Here is an 18,805-nt window from a genome sequence, read left to right on the forward strand (position 1 = left end):
TGCTCTCGACTTACGACGGGGACCTCAGGGACCCGTTCTGGTGGCCTCAGGAAAGGCCAGTCCCCATGCGAGTTCCTCGGGGGCCTCTCGGGATTCCTCTCCCGTCGATGCCGGGGCCTAAGACCTTGTGTGGAGTCGGGGCCGGAACCTGAGGATTCCTCTCCAGTGCTGACATGGATCTTGGGGTACTTCTGGAGTCTCCCCAGGGGAGTCAGTCCTCGTCTCGAATGCGGGCATGCACTTGCGCTTTCCTCCAGAGCGGTAGCAGCAGTGTCACGCAGTCCGCCGCGTGGATCAAATGATCTATGGTTTTCCCTCGAGTCTTTCCCACGAGGCTTTCCCACGAGGCTTTCCCACAGGGCTGTCCCACGTGCACACGTGGTGGGAGTCGATCCTCGGCTTGAACTCAAGGCAGTGCAGGGAAAACAGGTTCCTCTGGAATGGACAGACAAATCTGGGGGACTCTTGGAATGGTGGCACGACCCTGGAGTTCCTCTCGCCTTTCCTGTGGAGAGCGCCTCCTCTTGAGATGCGACGGGAACTCCGGGAATTCTTTCCCTACGAAACAGGGAAAGGATCCCTCATCTCGAGCTAGGAGGCGGATACGGGGCTCCCCTGGATGTGTGCGGGACCCCACGTGCTTCCTCTCGAGTGGAGACGGGTATGTCGGGGAAATTCTTGAGTTGCAGCAAGGGTGTGAAAGACCCTTTGGAAGTTCCAGTGGTTAGACGTGATTAGCCTCGAGAAGCCTCAGCGGAAATGGGCCTCATCTCGCCTGGAGGGCAAAACCTCCTGGATTTTCTCGAGTTGCGGCAGGTGCTCTCGACTTACGACGGGGACCTCAGGGACCCGCTCTGGTGGCCTCAGGAAAGGCCAGTCCCCATGCGAGTTCCTCGGGGGCCTCTCGGGATTCCTCTCCCGTCGATGCCGGGGCCTAAGACCTTGTGTGGAGTCGGGGCCGGAACCTGAGGATTCCTCTCCAGTGCTGACATGGATCTTGGGGTACTTCTGGAGTCTCCCCAGGGGAGTCAGTCCTCGTCTCGAATGCGGGCATGCACTTGCGCTTTCCTCCAGAGCGGTAGCAGCAGTGTCACGCAGTCCGCCGCGTGGATCAAAGGATCTATGGTTTTCCCTCGAGTCTTTCCCACGAGGCTTTCCCACGACGCTTTCCCACAGGGCTGTCCCACGTGCACACGTGGTGGGAGTCGATCCTCGGCTTGAACTCAAGGCAGTGCAGGGAAAACAGATTCCTCTGGAATGGACAGACAAATCTCGGGGACTCTTGGAATGGTGGCACGACCATGGAGTTCCTCTCGCCTTTCCTGTGGAGAGCGCATCCTCTTGAGATGCCACGGGAACGCCGGGAATTCTTTCCCTACGAAACAGGGAAAGGATCCCTCATCTCGAGCTAGGAGGCGGAAACGGGGCTCCCCTGGATGTGTGCGGGACCCTCGTGCTTCCTCTCGAGTGGAGACGGGTATGTCGCGGAACTGCTTGAGTTGCAGCAAGGGTGTGAAGGACCCTTTGGAAGTTCCAGTGGTTAGACGTGATTAGCCTCGAGAAGCCTCAGCGGAAATGGGCCTCATCTCGCCTGGAGGGCAAAACCTCCGGGATTTTCTCGAGTTGCGGCAGGTGCTCTCGACTTATGACGGGGACCTCAGGGACCCGCTCTGGTGGCCTCAGGAAAGGCCAGTCCCCATGCGAGTTCCTCGGGGGCCTCTCGGGATTCCTCTCCCGTCGATGCCGGGGCCTAAGACCTTGTGTGGAGTCGGGACCGGAACTTGAGGATTCCTCTCCAGTGCTGACATGGATCTTGGGGTACTTCTGGAGTCTCCCCAGGGGAGTCAGTCCTCGTCTCAAATGCGGGCATGCACTTGCGCTTTCCTCCAGAGCGGTAGCAGCAGTGTAACGCAGTCCGCCGCGTGGATCAAAGGATCTATGGTTTTCCCTCGAGTCTATCCCACGAGGCTTTCCCACGAGGCTTTCCCACAGGGCTGTCCCACGTGCACACGTGGTGGGAGTCGATCCTCGGCTTGAACGTCAAGGCAGTGCAGGGAAAACAGGTTCCTCTGGAATGGACTGACACATCTGGGGGACTCTTGGAATGGTGGCACGACCCTGGAGTTCCTCTCGCCTTTCCTGTGGAGAGCGCCTCCTCTTAGAGATGCGACGGGAACGCCGGGAATTCTTTCCCTACGAAACAGGGAAAGGATCCCTCATCTCGAACTAGGAGGCGGAAACGGGGCTCCCCTGGATGTGTGCGGGACCCCACGTGCTTCCTCTCGAGTGGAGATGGGTATGTCGGGGAAATTATTGAGTTGCAGCAAGGGTGTGAAGGACCCTTTGGAAGTTCCAGTGGTTAGACGTGATTAGCCTCGAGAAGCCTCAGCGGAAATGGGCCTCATCTCGCCTGGAGGGCAAAACCTCCTGGATTTTCTCGAGTTGCGGCAGGTGCTCTCGACTTACGACGGGGACCTCAGGGACCCGCTCTGGTGGCCTCAGGAAAGGCCAGTCCCCATGCGAGTTCCTCGGGGGCCTCTCGGGATTCCTCTCCCGTCGATGCCGGGGCCTAAGACCTTGTGTGGAGTCGGGGCCGGAACCTGAGGATTCCTCTCCAGTGCTGACATGGATCTTGGGGTACTTCTGGAGTCTCCCCAGGGGAGTCAGTCCTCGTCTCGAATGCGGGCATGCACTTGCGCTTTCCTCCAGGGCGGTAGCAGCAGTGTCACGCAGTCCGCCGCGTGGATCAAAGGATCTATGGCTTTCCCTCGAGTCTTTCCCACGAGGCTTTCCCACGAGGCTTTCCCACAGGGCTGTCCCACGTGCACACGTGGTGGGAGTCGATCCTCGGCTTGAACGTCAAGGCAGTGCAGGGAAAACAGGTTCCTCTGGAATGGACTGACACATCTGGGGGACTCTTGGAATGGTGGCACGACCCTGGAGTTCCTCTCGCCTTTCCTGTGGAGAGCGCCTCCTCTTGAGATGCGACGGGAACGCTGGGAATTCTTTCCCTACAAAACAGGGAAAGGATCCCTCATCTCGAGCTAGGAGGCGGAAACGGGGCTCCCCTGGATGTGTGCGGGACCCCACGTGTTTCCTCTCGAGTGGAGACGGGTATGTCGGGGAACTTCTTGAGTTGCAGCAAGGGTGTGAAGGACCCTTTGGAAGTTCCAGTGGTTAGACGTGATTAGCCTCGAGAAGCCTCAGCGGAAATGGGCCTCATCTCGCCTGTAGGGCAAAACCTCCTGAATTTTCTCGAGCTGCGGCAGGTGCTCTCGACTTACGACCAGGACCTCAGGGACCCGCTCTGGTGGCCTCAGGAAAGGCCAGTCCCCATGCGAGTTCCTCGGGGGCCTCTCGGGATTCCTCTCCCGTGGATGCCGGGGCCTAAGACCTTGTGTGGAGTCGGGGCCGGAACCTGAGGATTGCTCTCCAGTGCTGACATGGATCTTGGGGTACTTCTGGAGTCTCCCCAGGGGAGTCAGTCCTCGTCTCGAATGCGGGCATGCACTTGCGCTTACCTCCACAGCGGTAGCAGCAGTGTCACGCAGTCCGCCGCATGGATCAAAGGATCTATGCTTTTCCCTCGAGTCTTTCCCACGAGGCTTTCCCACGAGGCTTTCCCACAGGGCTGTCCCACGTGCACACGTGGTGGGAGTCGATCCTCGGCTTGAACGTCAAGGCAGTGCAGGGAAAACAGGTTCCTCTGGAATGGACTGACACATCCGGGGGAGTCTTGGAATGGTGGCACGACCCTGGAGTTCCTCTCGCCTTTCCTGTTTAGAGCGCCTCCTCTTGAGATGCGACGGGAACGCCGGGAATTCTTTCCCTACGAAACAGGGAAAGGATCCCTCATCTCGAGCTAGGAGGCGGAAACGGGGCTCCCCTGGATGTGTGCGGGACCCCACGTGCTTCCTCTCGAGTGGAGACGGGTATGTCGGGGAACTTCTTCAGTTGCAGCAAGGGTGTGAAGGACCCTTTGGAAGTTCCAGTGGTTAGACGTGATTAGCCTCGAGAAGCCTCAGCGGAAATGGGCCTCATCTCGCCTGGAGGGCAAAACCTCCTGGATTTTCTCGAGTTGCGGCAGGTGCTCTCGACTTACGACCGGGACCTCAGGGACCCGCTCTGGTGGCCTCAGGAAAGGCCAGTCCCCATGCGAGTTCCTCGGCGGCCTCTCGGGATTCCTCTCCCGTCGATGCCGGGGCCTAAGACCTTGTGTGGAGTCGGGGCCGGAACCTGAGGATTGCTCTCCAGTGCTGACATGGATCTTGGGGTACTTCTGGAGTCTCCCCAGGGGAGTCAGTCCTCGTCTCGAATGCGGGCATGAACTTGCGCTTTCCTCCAGAGCGGTAGCAGCAGTGTCCCGCAGTCCGCCGCGTGGATCAAAGGATCTATGGTTTTCCCTCCAGTCTTTCCCACGAGGCTTTCCGACGAGGCTTTCCCACAGGGCTGTCCCACGTGCACACGTGGTGGGAGTCGATCCTCGGCTTGAACGTCAAGGCAGTGCAGGGAAAACAGGTTCCTCTGGAATGGACTGACACATCCGGGGGAGTCTTGGAATGGTGGCACGACCCTGGAGTTCCTCTCGCCTTTCCTGTGGAGAGCGCCTCCTCTTGAGATGCGACGGGAACGCCGGGAATTCTTTCCCTACGAAACAGGGAAAGGATCCCTCATCTCGAGCTAGGAGGCGGAAACGGGGCTCCCCTGGATGTTTGCGGGACCCTCGTGCTTCCTCTCGAGTGGAGACGGGTATGTTGGGGAACTTCTTGAGTTGCAGCAAGGGTGAGAAGGACCCTTTGGATGTTCCAGTGGTTAGATGTGATTAGCCTCGAGAAGCCTCAGCGGAAATGGGCCTCATCTCGCCTGGAGGGCAAAACCTCCTGGATTTTCTCGAGTTGCGGCAGGTGCTCTCGACTTACGACGGGGACCTCAGGGACCCGCTCTGGTGGCCTCAGGAAAGGCCAGTCCCCATGCGAGTTCCTCGGGGGCCTCTCGGGATTCCTCTCCCGTCGATGCCGGGGCCTAAGACCTTGTGTGGAGTCGGGGCCGGAACCTGAGGATTCCTCTCCAGTGCTGACATGGATCTTGGGGTACTTCTGGAGTCTCCCCAGGGGAGTCAGTCCTCGTCTCGAATGCGGGCATGCACTTGCGCTTTCCTCCAGAGCGGTAGCAGCAGTGTCACGCAGTCCGCCGCGTGGATCAAAGGATCTATGGTTTTCCCTCGAGTCTTTCCCACGAGGCTTTCCCACGAGGCTTTCCCACAGGGCTGTCCCACGTGCACACGTGGTGGGAGTCGATCCTCAGCTTGAACGTCAAGGCAGTGCAGGGAAAACAGGTTCCTCTGGAATGGACTGACACATCTGGGGGACTCTTGGAATGGTGGCACGACCCTGGAGTTCCTCTCGCCTTTCCTGTGGAGAGCGCCTCCTCTTGAGATGCGACGGGAACGCCGGGAATTCTTTCCCTACGAAACAGGGAAAGGATCCCTCATCTCGAGCTAGGAGGCGGAAACGGGGCTCCCCTGGATGTGTGCGGGACCCTCGTGCTTCCTCTCGAGTGGAGACGGGTATGTCGGGGAACTTCTTGAGTTGCAGCAAGGGTGTGAAGGACCCTTTGGAAGTTCCAGTGGTTAGACGTGATTAGCCTCGAGAAGCCTCAGCGGAAATGTGCCTCAACTCGCCTGGAGGGCAAAACCTCGTGGAATTTCTCGAGTTGCGGCAGGTGCCCTCGACTTACAACTGGGACCTCAGGGACCCGCTCTGGTGGCCTCAGGAAAGGCCAGTCCCCATGCGAGTTCCTCGGGGGCCTCTCGGGATTCCTCTCCCGTCGATGCCGGGGCCTAAGACCTTGTGTGGAGTCGGGGCCGGAACCTGAGGATTCCTCTCCAGTGCTTACATGGATCTTGGGGTACTTCTGGAGTCTCCCCAGGGGAGTCAGTCCTCGTCTCGAATGCGGGCATGCACTTGCGCTTTCCTCCAGAGCGGTAGCAGCAGTGTCACGCAGTCCGCCGCGTGGATCAAAGGATCTATGGTTTTCCCTCGAGTCTTTCCCACGAGGCTTTCCCACGAGGCTTTCCCACAGGGCTGTCCCACGTGCACACGTGGTGGGAGTCGATCCTCGGCTTGAACTCAAGGCAGTGCAGGGAAAACAGGTTCCTCTGGAATGGACAGACAAATCTGGGGGACTCTTGGAATGGTGGCACGACCCTGGAGTTCCTCTCGCCTTTCCTGTGGAGAGCGCCTCCTCTTGAGATGCGACGGGAACGCCGGGAATTCTTTCCCTACGAAACAGGGAAAGGATCCCTCATCTCGAGCTAGGAGGCGGATACGGGGCTCCCCTGGATGTGTGCGGGACCCCACGTGCTTCCTCTCGAGTGGAGACGGGTATGTCGGGGAAATTCTTGAGTTGCAGCAAGGGTGTGAAAGACCCTTTGGAAGTTCCAGTGGTTAGACGTGATTAGCCTCGAGAAGCCTCAGCGGAAATGGGCCTCATCTCGCCTGGAGGGCAAAACCTCCTGGATTTTCTCGAGTTGCGGCAGGTGCTCTCGACTTACGATGGGGACCTCAGGGACCCGCTCTGGTGGCCTCAGGAAAGGCCAGTCCCCATGCGAGTTCCTCGGGGGCCTCTCGGGATTCCTCTCCCGTCGATGCCGGGGCCTAAGACCTTGTGTGGAGTCGGGGCCGGAACCTGAGGATTCCTCTCCAGTGCTGACATGGATCTTGGGGTACTTCTGGAGTCTCCCCAGGGGAGTCAGTCCTCGTCTCGAATGCGGGCATGCACTTGCGCTTTCCTCCAGAGCGGTAGCAGCAGTGTCACGCAGTCCGCCGCGTGGATCAAAGGATCTATGGTTTTCCCTCGAGTCTTTCCCACGAGGCTTTCCCACGAGGCTTTCCCACAGGGCTGTCCCACGTGCACACGTGGTGGGAGTCGATCCTCGGCTTGAACTCAAGGCAGTGCAGGGAAAACAGATTCCTCTGGAATGGACAGACAAATCTCGGGGACTCTTGGAATGGTGGCACGACCATGGAGTTCCTCTCGCCTTTCCTGTGGAGAGCGCATCCTCTTGAGATGCCACGGGAACGCCGGGAATTCTTTCCCTACGAAACAGGGAAAGGATCCCTCATCTCGAGCTAGGAGGCGGAAACGGGGCTCCCCTGGATGTGTGCGGGACCCTCGTGCTTCCTCTCGAGTGGAGACGGGTATGTCGCGGAACTGCTTGAGTTGCAGCAAGGGTTTGAAGGACCCTTTGGAAGTTCCAGTGGTTAGACGTGATTAGCCTCGAGAAGCCTCAGCGGAAATGGGCCTCATCTCGCCTGGAGGGCAAAACCTCCTGGATTTTCTCGAGATGCGGCAGGTGCTCTCGACTTACGACGGGGACCTCAGGGACCCGCTCTGGTGGCCTCAGGAAAGGCCAGTCCCCATGCGAGTTCCTCGGGGGCCTCTCGGGATTCCTCTCCCGTCGATGCCGGGGCCTAAGACCTTGTGTGGAGTCGGGACCGGAACTTGAGGATTCCTCTCCAGTGCTGACATGGATCTTGGGGTACTTCTGGAGTCTCCCCAGGGGAGTCAGTCCTCGTCTCGAATGCGGGCATGCACTTGCGCTTTCCTCCAGAGCGGTAGCAGCAGTGTAACGCAGTCCGCCGCGTGGATCAAAGGATCTATGGTTTTCCCTCGAGTCTATCCCACGAGGCTTTCCCACGAGGCTTTCCCACAGGGCTGTCCCACGTGCACACGTGGTGGGAGTCGATCCTCGGCTTGAACGTCAAGGCAGTGCAGGGAAAACAGGTTCCTCTGGAATGGACTGACACATCTGGGGGACTCTTGGAATGGTGGCACGACCCTGGAGTTCCTCTCGCCTTTCCTGTGGAGAGCGCCTCCTCTTGAGATGCGACGGGAACGCCGGGAATTCTTTCCCTACGAAACAGGGAAAGGATCCCTCATCTCGAACTAGGAGGCGGAAACGGGGCTCCCCTGGATGTGTGCGGGACCCCACGTGCTTCCTCTCGAGTGGAGATGGGTATGTCGGGGAAATTCTTGAGTTGCAGCAAGGGTGTGAAGGACCCTTTGGAAGTTCCAGTGGTTAGACGTGATTAGCCTCGAGAAGCCTCAGCGGAAATGGGCCTCATCTCGCCTGGAGGGCAAAACCTCCTGGATTTTCTCGAGTTGCGGCAGGTGCTCTCGACTTACGACGTGGACCTCAGGGACCCGCTCTGGTGGCCTCAGGAAAGGCCAGTCCCCATGCGAGTTCCTCGGGGTCCTCTCGGAATTCCTCTCCCGTCGATGCCGGGGCCTAAGACCTTGTGTGGAGTCGGGGCCGGAACCTGAGGATTCCTCTCCAGTGCTGACATGGATCTTGGGGTACTTCTGGAGTCTCCCTAGGGGAGTCAGTCCTCGTCTCCAATGCGGGCATGCACTTGCGCTTTCCCCCAGGGCGGTAGCAGCAGTGTCACGCAGTCCGCCGCGTGGATCAAAGGATCTATGGTTTTCCCTCGAGTCTTTCCCACGAGGCTTTACCACGAGGCTTTCCCACAGGGCTGTCCCACGTGCACACGTGGTGGGAGTCGATCCTCGGCTTGAACGTCAAGGCAGTGCAGGGAAAACAGGTTCCTCTGGAATGGACTGACACATCTGGGGGACTCTTGGAATGGTGGCACGACCCTGGAGTTCCTCTCGCCTTTCCTGTGGAGAGCGCCTCCTCTTGAGATGCGACGGGAACGCCGGGAATTCTTTCCCTACGAAACAGGGAAAGGATCCCTCATCTCGAGCTAGGAGACGGAAACGGGGCTCCCCTGGATGTGTGCGGGACCCCACGTACTTCCTCTCGAGTGGAGACGGGTATGTCGGGGAACATCTTGAGTTGCAGCAAGGGTGTGAAGGACCCTTTGGAAGTTCCAGTGGTTAGACGTGATTAGCCTCGAGAAGCCTCAGCGGAAATGGGCCTCATCTCGCCTGGAGGGCAAAACCTCCTGGATTTTCTCGAGTTGCGGCAGGTGCTCTCGACTTACGACGGGGACCTCAGGGACCCGCTCTGGTGGCCTCAGGAAAGGCCAGTCCCCATGCGAGTTCCTCGGGGGCCTCTCGGGATTCCTCTCCCGTCGATGCCGGGGCCTAAGACCTTGTGTGGAGTCGGGGCCGGAACCTGAGGATTCCTCTCCAGTGCTGACATGGATCTTGGGGTACTTCTGGAGTCTCCCTAGGGGAGTCAGTCCTCGTCTCGAATGCGGGCATGCACTTGCGCTTTCCCCCAGGGCGGTAGCAGCAGTGTCACGCAGTCCGCCGCGTGGATCAAAGGATCTATGGTTTTCCCTCGAGTCTTTCCCACGAGGCTTTACCACGAGGCTTTCCCAAAGGGCTGTCCCACGTGCACACGTGGTGGGAGTCGATCCTCGGCTTGAACGTCAAGGCAGTGCAGGGAAAACAGGTTCCTCTGGAATGGACTGACACATCTGGGGGACTCTTTTAATGGTGGCACGTCCCTGGAGTTCCTCTCGCCTTTCCTGTGGAGAGCGCCTCCTCTTGAGATGCGACGGGAACGCCGGGAATTCTTTCCCTACGAAACAGGGAAAGGATCCCTCATCTCGAGCTAGGAGACGGAAACGGGGCTCCCCTGGATGTGTGCGGGACCCCACGTACTTCCTCTCGAGTGGAGACGGGTATGTCGGGGAACATCTTGAGTTGCAGCAAGGGTGTGAAGGACCCTTTGGAAATTCCAGTGGTTAGACGTGATTAGCCTCGAGAAGCCTCAGCGGAAATGGGCCTCATCTCGCCTGGAGGGCAAAACCTCCTGGATTTTCTCGAGTTGCGGCAGGTGCTCTCGACTTACGACGGGGACCTCAGGGACCCGCTCTGGTGGCCTCAGGAAAGGCCAGTCCCCATGCTAGTTCCTCGGGGGCCTCTCGGGATTCCTCTCCCGTCGATGCCGGGGCCTAAGACCTTGTGTGGAGTCGGGGCCGGAACCTGAGGATTCCTCTCCAGTGCTGACATGGATCTTGGGGTACTTCTGGAGTCTCCCCAGGGGAGTCAGTCCTCGTCTCGAATGCGGGCATGCACTTGCGCTTTCCTCCAGGGCGGTAGCAGCAGTGTCACGCAGTCCGCCGCGTGGATCAAAGGATCTATGGCTTTCCCTCGAGTCTTTCCCACGAGGCTTTCCCACGAGGCTTTCCCACAGGGCTGTCCCACGTGCACACGTGGTGGGAGTCGATCCTCAGCTTGAACGTCAAGGCAGTGCAGGGAAAACAGGTTCCTCTGGAATGGACTGACACATCCGGGGGAGTCTTGGAATGGTGGCACGACCCTGGAGTTCCTCTCGCCTTTCCTTTGGAGAGCGCCTCCTCTTGAGATGCGACGGGAACGCCGGGAATTCTTTCCCTACGAAACAGGGAAAGGATCCCTCATCTCGAGCTAGGAGGCGGAAACGGGGCTCCCCTGGATGTGTGCGGGACCCCACGTGCTTCCTCTCGAGTGGAGACGGGTATGTCGGGGAACTTCTTCAGTTGCAGCAAGGGTGTGAAGGACCCTTTGGAAGTTCCAGTGGTTAGACGTGATTAGCCTCGAGAAGCCTCAGCGGAAATGGGCCTCATCTCGCCTGGAGGGCAAAACCTCCTGGATTTTCTCGAGTTGCGGCAGGTGCTCTCGACTTACGACCGGGACCTCAGGGACCCGCTCTGGTGGCCTCAGGAAAGGCCAGTCCCCATGCGAGTTCCTCGGCGGCCTCTCGGGATTCCTCTCCCGTCGATGCCGGGGCCTAAGACCTTGTGTGGAGTCGGGGCCGGAACCTGAGGATTGCTCTCCAGTGCTGACATGGATCTTGGGGTACTTCTGGAGTCTCCCCAGGGGAGTCAGTCCTCGTCTCGAATGCGGGCATGCACTTGCGCTTTCCTCCAGAGCGGTAGCAGCAGTGTCCCGCAGTCCGCCGCGTGGATCAAAGGATCTATGGTTTTCCCTCCAGTCTTTCCCACGAGGCTTTCCGACGAGGCTTTCCCACAGGGCTGTCCCACGTGCACACGTGGTGGGAGTCGATCCTCGGCTTGAACGTCAAGGCAGTGCAGGGAAAACAGGTTCCTCTGGAATGGACTGACACATCCGGGGGAGTCTTGGAATGGTGGCACGACCCTGGAGTTCCTCTCGCCTTTCCTGTGGAGAGCGCCTCCTCTTGAGATGCGACGGGAACGCCGGGAATTCTTTCCCTACGAAACAGGGAAAGGATCCCTCATCTCGAGCTAGGAGGCGGAAACGGGGCTCCCCTGGATGTGTGCGGCACCCTCGTGCTTCCTCTCGAGTGGAGACGGGTATGTCGGGGAACTTCTTGAGTTGCAGCAAGGGTGAGAAGGACCCTTTGGATGTTCCAGTGGTTAGATGTGATTAGCCTCGAGAAGCATCAGCGGAAATGGGCCTCATCTCGCCTGCAGGGCAAAACCTCCTGGATTTTCTCGAGTTGCGGCAGGTGCTCTCGACTTACGACGGGGACCTCAGGGACCCGCTCTGGTGGCCTCAGGAAAGGCCAGTCCCCATGCGAGTTCCTCGGGGGCCTCTCGGGATTCCTCTCCCGTAGATGCCGGGGCCTAAGACCTTGTGTGGAGTGGGGGCCGGAACCTGAGGATTCCTCTCCAGTGCTGACATGGATCTTGGGGTACTTCTGGAGTCTCCCCAGGGGAGTCAGTCCTCGTCTCGAATGCGGGCATGCACTTGCGCTTTCCTCCAGGGCGGTAGCAGCAGTGTCACGCAGTCCGCCGCGTGGATCAAAGGATCTATGGTTTTCCCTCGAGTCTTTCCCACAAGGCTTTCCCACGAGGCTTTCCCACAGGGCTGTCCCACGTGCACACGTGGTGGGAGTCGATCCTCGGCTTGAACGTCAAGGCAGTGCAGGGAAAACAGGTTCCTCTGGAATTCACTGACACATCTGGGGAACTCTTGGAATGGTGGCACGACCCTGGAGTTCCTCTCGCCTTTCCTGTGGAGAGCGCCTGCTCGTGAGATGCGACGGGAACGCCGGGAAATCTTTCCCTACGAAACAGGGAAAGGATCCCTCATCTCGAGCTAGCAGGCGGAAACGGGGCTCCCCTGGATGTGTGCGGGACCCTCGTGCTTCCTCTAGAGTGGAGACGGGTATGTCGGGGAACTTCTTGAGTTGCAGCTAGTGTGTGAAGGACCCTTTGGAAGTTCCAGTGGTTAGATGTGATTAGCCTCGCGAAGCCTCAGCGGAAATGGGCCTCATCACGCCTGGAGGGCAAAACCTCCTGGATTTTCTCGAGTTGCGGCAGGTGCTCTCGACTTATGACGGGGACCTCAGGGACCCGCTCTGGAGGCCTCAGGAAAGGCCAGTCCCCATGCGAGTTCCTCGGGGGCCTCTCGGGATTCCTCTCCCGTCGATGCCGGGGCCTAGGACCTTGTGTGGAGTCGGGGCCGGAACCTGAGGATTCCTCTCCAGTGCTGACATGGATCTTGGGGTACTTCTGGAGTCCCCCCAGGGGAGTCAGTCCCCGTCTCGAATGCGGGCATGCACTTGCGCTTTCCTCCAGAGCGGTAGCAGCAGTGTCACGCAGTCCGCCGCGTGGATCAAAGGATCTATGGTTTTCCCACGAGTCTTTCCCACGAGGCTTTCCCACGAGGCTTTCCCACAGGGCTGTCCCACGTGCACACGTGGTGGGAGTCGATCATCGGCTTGAACGTCAAGGCAGTGCAGGGAAAACAGCTTCCTCTGTAATGGACTGACACATCTGGGGGTCTCTTGGAATGGTGGCACGACCCTGGAGTTCCTCTCGCCTTTCCTGTGGAGAGCGCCTCCTCTTGAGATGCGACGGGAACGCCGGGAATTCTTTCCCTACGAAACAGGGAAAGGATCCCTCATCTCGGGCTAGGAGGCGGAAATGGGGCTCCCCTGGATGTGTGCGGGACCCCACGTGCTTCCTCTCGAGTGGAGACGGCTATGTCGGGGAACTTCTTGAGTTGCAGCAAGGGTGTGAAAGACCCTTTGGAAGTTCCAGTGGTTAGATGTGATTAGCCTCGAGAAGCCTCAGCGGAAATGGGCCTCATCTCGCCTGGAGGGCAAAACCTCCTGGATTTTCTCGAGTTGCGGCAGGTGCTCTCGACTTACGACGGGGACCTCAGGGACCCGCTCTGGTGGCCTCAGGAAAGGCCAGTCCCCATGCGAGTTCCTCGGGGGCCTCTCGGGATTCCTCTCCCGTAGATGCCGGGGCCTAAGACCTTGTGTGGAGTCGGGGCCGGAACCTGAGGATTCCTCTCCAGTGCTGACATGGATCTTGGGGTACTTCTGGAGTCTCCCCAGGGGAGTCAGTCCTCGTCTCGAATGCGGGCATGCACTTGCGCTTTCCTCCAGAGCGGTAGCAGCAGTGTCACGCAGTCCGCCGCGTGGATCAAAGGATCTATGGTTTTCCCTCGAGTATTTCCCACGAGGCATTCCCACGAGGCTTTCCCACAGGGCTGTCCCACGTGCACACGTGGTGGGAGTCGATCCTCGGCTTGAACGTCAAGGCAGTGCAGGGAAAACAGGTTCCTCTGGAATGGACTGACACATCTGGGGGACTGTTGGAATGGTGGCACGACCCTGGAGTTCCTCTCGCCTTTCCAGTGGAGAGCGCCTCCTCTTGAGATGCGACGGGAACGCCGGGAATTCTTTCCCTACGAAACAGGGAAAGGATCCCTCATCTCGGGCTAGGAGGCGGAAATGGGGCTCCCCTGGATGTGTGCGGGACCCCACATGCTTCCTCTCGAGTGCAGACGGCTATGTCGGGGAACTTCTTGAGTTGCAGCAAGGGTGTGAAGGACCCTTTGGAAGTTCCAGTGGTTAGATGTGATTGGCCTCGAGAAGCCTCAGCGGAAATGGGCCTCATCTCGCCTGGAGGTGAAAACCTCCTGGATTTTCTCGAGTTGCGGCAGGTGCTCTCGACTTACGACGGGGACCTCAGGGACCCGCTCTGGTGGCCTCAGGAAAGGCCAGTCCCCATGCGAGTTCCTCGGGGGCCTCTCGGGATTCCTCTCCCGTCGATGCCGGGGCCTAAGACCTTGTGTGGAGTCGGGGCCGGAACCTGAGGATTCCTCTCCAGTGCTGACATGGATCTTGGGGTACTTCTGGAGTCTCCCCAGGGGAGTCAGTCCTCGTCTCGAAAGCGGGCATGCACTTGCGCTTTCCTCCAGAGCGGTAGCAGCAGTGTCACGCAGTCCGCCGCGTGGATCAAAGGATCTATGGTTTTCCCTCGAGTCTTTCCCACGAGGCTTTCCCACGAGGCTTTCCCACAGGGCTGTCCCACGTGCACACGTGGTGGGAGTCGATCCTCGGCTTGAACGTCAAGGCAGTGCAGGGAAAACAGGTTCCTCTGGAATGGATTGACACATCTGGGGGACTCTTGGAATGGTGGCATGACCCTGGAGTTCCTCTCGCCTTTCCTGTGGAGAGCGTCTCCTCTTGAGATGCGACGGGAACGCCGGGAATTCTTTCCCTACGAAACAGGGAAAGGATCCCTCATCTCGAGCTAGGAGGCGGAAACGGGGCTCCCCTGGATGTGTGCTGGACCCACGTGCTTCCTCTCGAGTGGAGACGGGTATGTCGGGGAACTTCTTGAGTTGCAGCAAGGGTGTGAAGGACCCTTTGGAAGTTCCAGTGGTTAGACGTGATTAGCCTCGAGAAGCCTCAGCGCAAATGGGCCTCATCTCGCCTGGAGGGCAAAACCTCCTGGATTTTCTCGAGTTGCGGCAGGTGCTCTCGACTTACGACGGGGACCTCAGGGACCCGCTTTGGTGGCCTCAGGAAAGGCCAGTCCCCATGCGAGTTCCTCGGGGGCCTCTCGGGATTCCTCTCCCGTCGATGCCGGGGCCTAAGACCTTGTGTGGAGTCGGGGCCGGAACCTGAGGATTCCTCTCCAGTGCTGACATGGATCTTGGGGTACTTCTGGAGTCTCCCCAGGGGAGTCAGTCCTCGTCTCGAATGCGGGCATGCACTTGTGCTTTCCTCCAGAGCGGTAGCAGCAGTGTCACGCAGTCCGCCGCGTGGATCAAAGGATCTATGGTTTTCCCTCGAGTCTTTCCCACGAGGCTTTCCCACGAGGCTTTCCCACAGGGCTGTCCCACGTGCACACGTGGTGGGAGTCGATCCTCGGCTTGAACGTCAAGGCAGTGCAGGGAAAACAGGTTCCTCTGGAATGGACTGACACATCTGGGGGACTCTTGGAATGGTGTCACGACCCTGGAGTTCCTCTCGCCTTTCCTGTGGAGAGCGCCTCCTCTTGAGATGCGACGGGAACGCCGGGAATTCTTTCCCTACGAAACAGGGAAAGGATCCCTCATCTCGAGCTAGGAGGCGGAAACGGGGCTCCCATGGATGTGTGCGGGACCCACGTGCTTCCTCTCGAGTGGAGACGGGTATGTCGGGGAACTTCTTGAGTTGCAGCAACGTTGTGAAGAACCCTTTGGAAGTTCCAGTCGTTAGACGTGATTAGCCTCGAGAAGCCTCAGCGGAAATGGGCCTCATCTCGCCTGGAGGGCAAAACCTCCTGGATTTTCTCGAGTTGCGGTAGGTGCTCTCGACTTACGACGGGGACCTCAGGGACCCGCTCTGGTGGGCTCAGGAAAGGCCAGTCCCCATGCGAGTTCCTCGGGGGCCTCTCGGGATTCCTCTCCCGTCGATGCCGGGGCCTAAGACCTTGTGTGGAGTCGGGGCCGGAACCTGAGGATTCATCTCCAGTGCTGACATGGATCTTGGGGTACTTCTGGAGTCTCCCCAGGGGAGTCAGTCCTCGTCTCGAATGCGGGCATGCACTTGCGCTTTCCTCCAGAGCGGTAGCAGCAGTGTCACGCAGTCCGCCGCGTGGATCAAAGGATCTATGGTTTTCCCTCGAGGCTTTCCCACGAGGCTTTCCCACAGGGCTGTCCCACGTGAACACGTGGTGGGAGTCGATCCTCGGCTTGAACGTCAGGGCAGTGCAGGGAAAACAGGTTCCTCTGGAATGGACTGACACATCTGGGGGACTCTTGGAATGGTGTCACGACCCTGCAGTTCCTCTCGCCTTTCCTGTGGAGAGCGCCTCCTCTTGAGATGCGACGGGAACGCCGGGAATTCTTTCCCTACGAAACAGGGAAAGGATCCCTCATCTCGAGCTAGGAGGCGGAAACGGGGCTCCCCTGGATGTGGGCGGGACACCACGTGCTTCCTCTCGAGTGGAGACGGGTATGTCGGGGAACTTCTTGAGTTGCAGCAATGGTGTGAAGGACCCTTTGGAAGTTCCAGTGGTTAGATGTGATTGGCCTCGAGAAGCGTCATTGGAAATGGGCCTCATCTCTCCTGGAAGGCAAAACCTCCTGGATTTTCTCGAGTTGCGGCAGGTGCTCTCGACTTACGACGGGGACCTCAGGGACCCGCTCTGGTGGCCTCAGGAAAGGCCAGTCCCCATGCGAGTTCCTCGGGGGCCTCTCGGGATTCCTCTCCCGTCGATGCCGGGGCCTAAGACCTTGTGTGGAGTCGGGGCCGGAACCTGAGGATTCCTCTCCAGTGCTGACATGCATCTTGGGGTACGTCTGGAGTCTCCCCAGGGGAGTCAGTCCTCGTCTCGAATGCGGGCATGCATTGCGCTTTCCTCCAGAGCGGTAGCAGCAGTGTCACGCAGTCCGCCGCGTGGATCAAAGGATCTATGGTTTTCCCTCGAGTCTTTCCCACGAGGCTTTCCCACGAGGCTTTCCCACAGGGATTTCCCACGTGCACACGTGGTAGGAGTCGATCCTCGGCTTGAACGTCAAGGCAGTGCAGGAAAACAGGTTCCTCTGGAATGGACTGACACATCTGGGGGACTCTTGGAATGGTGGCACGACCCTGGAGTTCATCTCGCCTTTCCTGTGGAGAGCGCCTCCTCTTGAGATGCGACGGGAACGCCGGGAATTCTTTCCCTACGAAACAGGGAAAGGATCCCTCATCTCGAGCTAGGAGGCGGAAACGGGGCTCCCCTGGATGTGTGCGGGACACCACGTGCTTCCTCTCGAGTGGAGACGGGTATGTCGGGGAACTTCTTGAGTTGCAGCAATGGTGTGAAGGACCCTTTGGAAGTTCCAGTGGTTAGATGTGATTGGCCTCGAGAAGCCTCAGCGGAAATGGGCCTCATCTCGCCTGGAGGGCAAAACCTCCTGGATTTTCTCGAGTTGTGGCAGGTGCTCTCGACTTACGACGGGGACCTCAGGGAACCGCTCTGGTGGCCTCAGGAAAGGCCAGTCCCCATGCGAGTTCTTCGGGGGCCTCTCGGGATTCCTCTCCCGTTGATGCCGGGGCCTAAGACCTTGTGTGGAGTCGGGGCCGGAACCTGAGGATTCCTCTCCAGTGCTGACATGGATCTTGGGGTACGTCTGGAGTCACCCCAGGGGAGTCAGTCCTCGTCTCGAATGCGGGCATGCATTGCGCTTTCCTCCAGAGCGGTAGCAGCAGTGTCACGCAGTCCGCCGCGTGGATCAAAGGATCTATGGTTTTCCCTCGAGTCTTTCCCACGAGGCTTTCCCACGAGGCTTTCCCCCAGGGCTGTCCCACGTGCACACGTGGTGGGAGTCGATCCTCGGCTTGAACGTCAAGGCAGTGCAGGGAAAAAAGGTTCCTCTGGAATGGACTGACACATCTGGGGGACTCTTGGAATGGTGTCACGACCCTGGAGTTCCTCTCGCCTTTCCTGTGGAGAGCGCCTCCTCTTGAGATGCGACGGGAACGCCGGGAAATCTTTCCCTACGAAACAGGGAAAGGATCCCTCATCTCGAGCTAGGAGGCGGAAACGGGGCTCTCCTGGATGTGTGCGGGACCCCACGTGCTTCCTCTCGAGTGGAGACGGGTATGTCGGGGAACTTCTTGAGTTGCAGCAATGGTGTGAAGGACCCTTTGGAAGTTCCAGTGGTTAGATGTGATTGGCCTCGAGAAGCCTCAGCGGAAATGGGCCTCATCTGGCCTGGAGGGCAAAACCTCCTGGATTTTCTCGAGTTGCGGCAGGTGCTCTCGACTTACGACGGGGACCTCAGGGACCCGCTCTGGTGGCCTCAGGAAAGGCCAGTCCCCATGCGAGTTCTTCGGGGGCCTCTCGGGATTCCTCTCCCGTCGATGCCGGGGCCTAAGACCTTGTGTTTAGTCGGGGCCGGAACCTGAGGATTCCTCTCCAGTGCTGACATGGATCTTGGGGTACTTCTGGAGTCTCCCCAGGGGAGTCAGTCCTCGTCTCGAATGCGGGCATGCACTTGCGCTTTCCTCCAGAGCGGTAGCAGCAGTGTCACGCAGTCCGCCGCGTGGATCAAAGGATCTATGGTTTTCCCTCGAGTCTTTCCCACGAGGCTTTCCCACGAGGCTTTCCCACAGGGCTGTCCCACGTGCACACGTGGTGGGAGTCGATCCTCGGCTTGAACGTCAAGGCAGTGCAGGGAAAACAGGTTCCTCTGGAATGGACTGACACATCTGGGGGACTCTTGGAATGGTGTCACGAACCTGGAGTTCCTCTCGCCTTTCCTGTGGAGAGCGCCTCCTCTTGAGATGCGACGGGAACGCCGGGAATTCTTTCCCTACGAAACGGGGAAAGGATCCCTCATCTCGAGCTAGGAGGCGGAAACGGGGCTCCCCTGGATGTGTGCGGGACCCCACGTGCTTCCTCTCGAGTGGAGACGGGTATGTCGGGGAATTTCTTGAGTTGCAGCAAGGGTGTGAAGGACCCTTTGGAAGTTCCAGTGGTTAGATGTGATTGGCCTCGAGAAGCCTCAGCGGAAATGGGCCTCATCTGGCCTGGAGGGCAAAACCTCCTGGATTTTCTCGAGTTGCGGCACGTGCTCCCGACTTACGACG

The sequence above is a fragment of the Ovis canadensis genome, chromosome 22, assembly GCF_042477335.2.
Source record: "Ovis canadensis isolate MfBH-ARS-UI-01 breed Bighorn chromosome 22, ARS-UI_OviCan_v2, whole genome shotgun sequence".
In the NCBI taxonomy this organism is placed as follows: domain Eukaryota; kingdom Metazoa; phylum Chordata; class Mammalia; order Artiodactyla; family Bovidae; genus Ovis; species Ovis canadensis.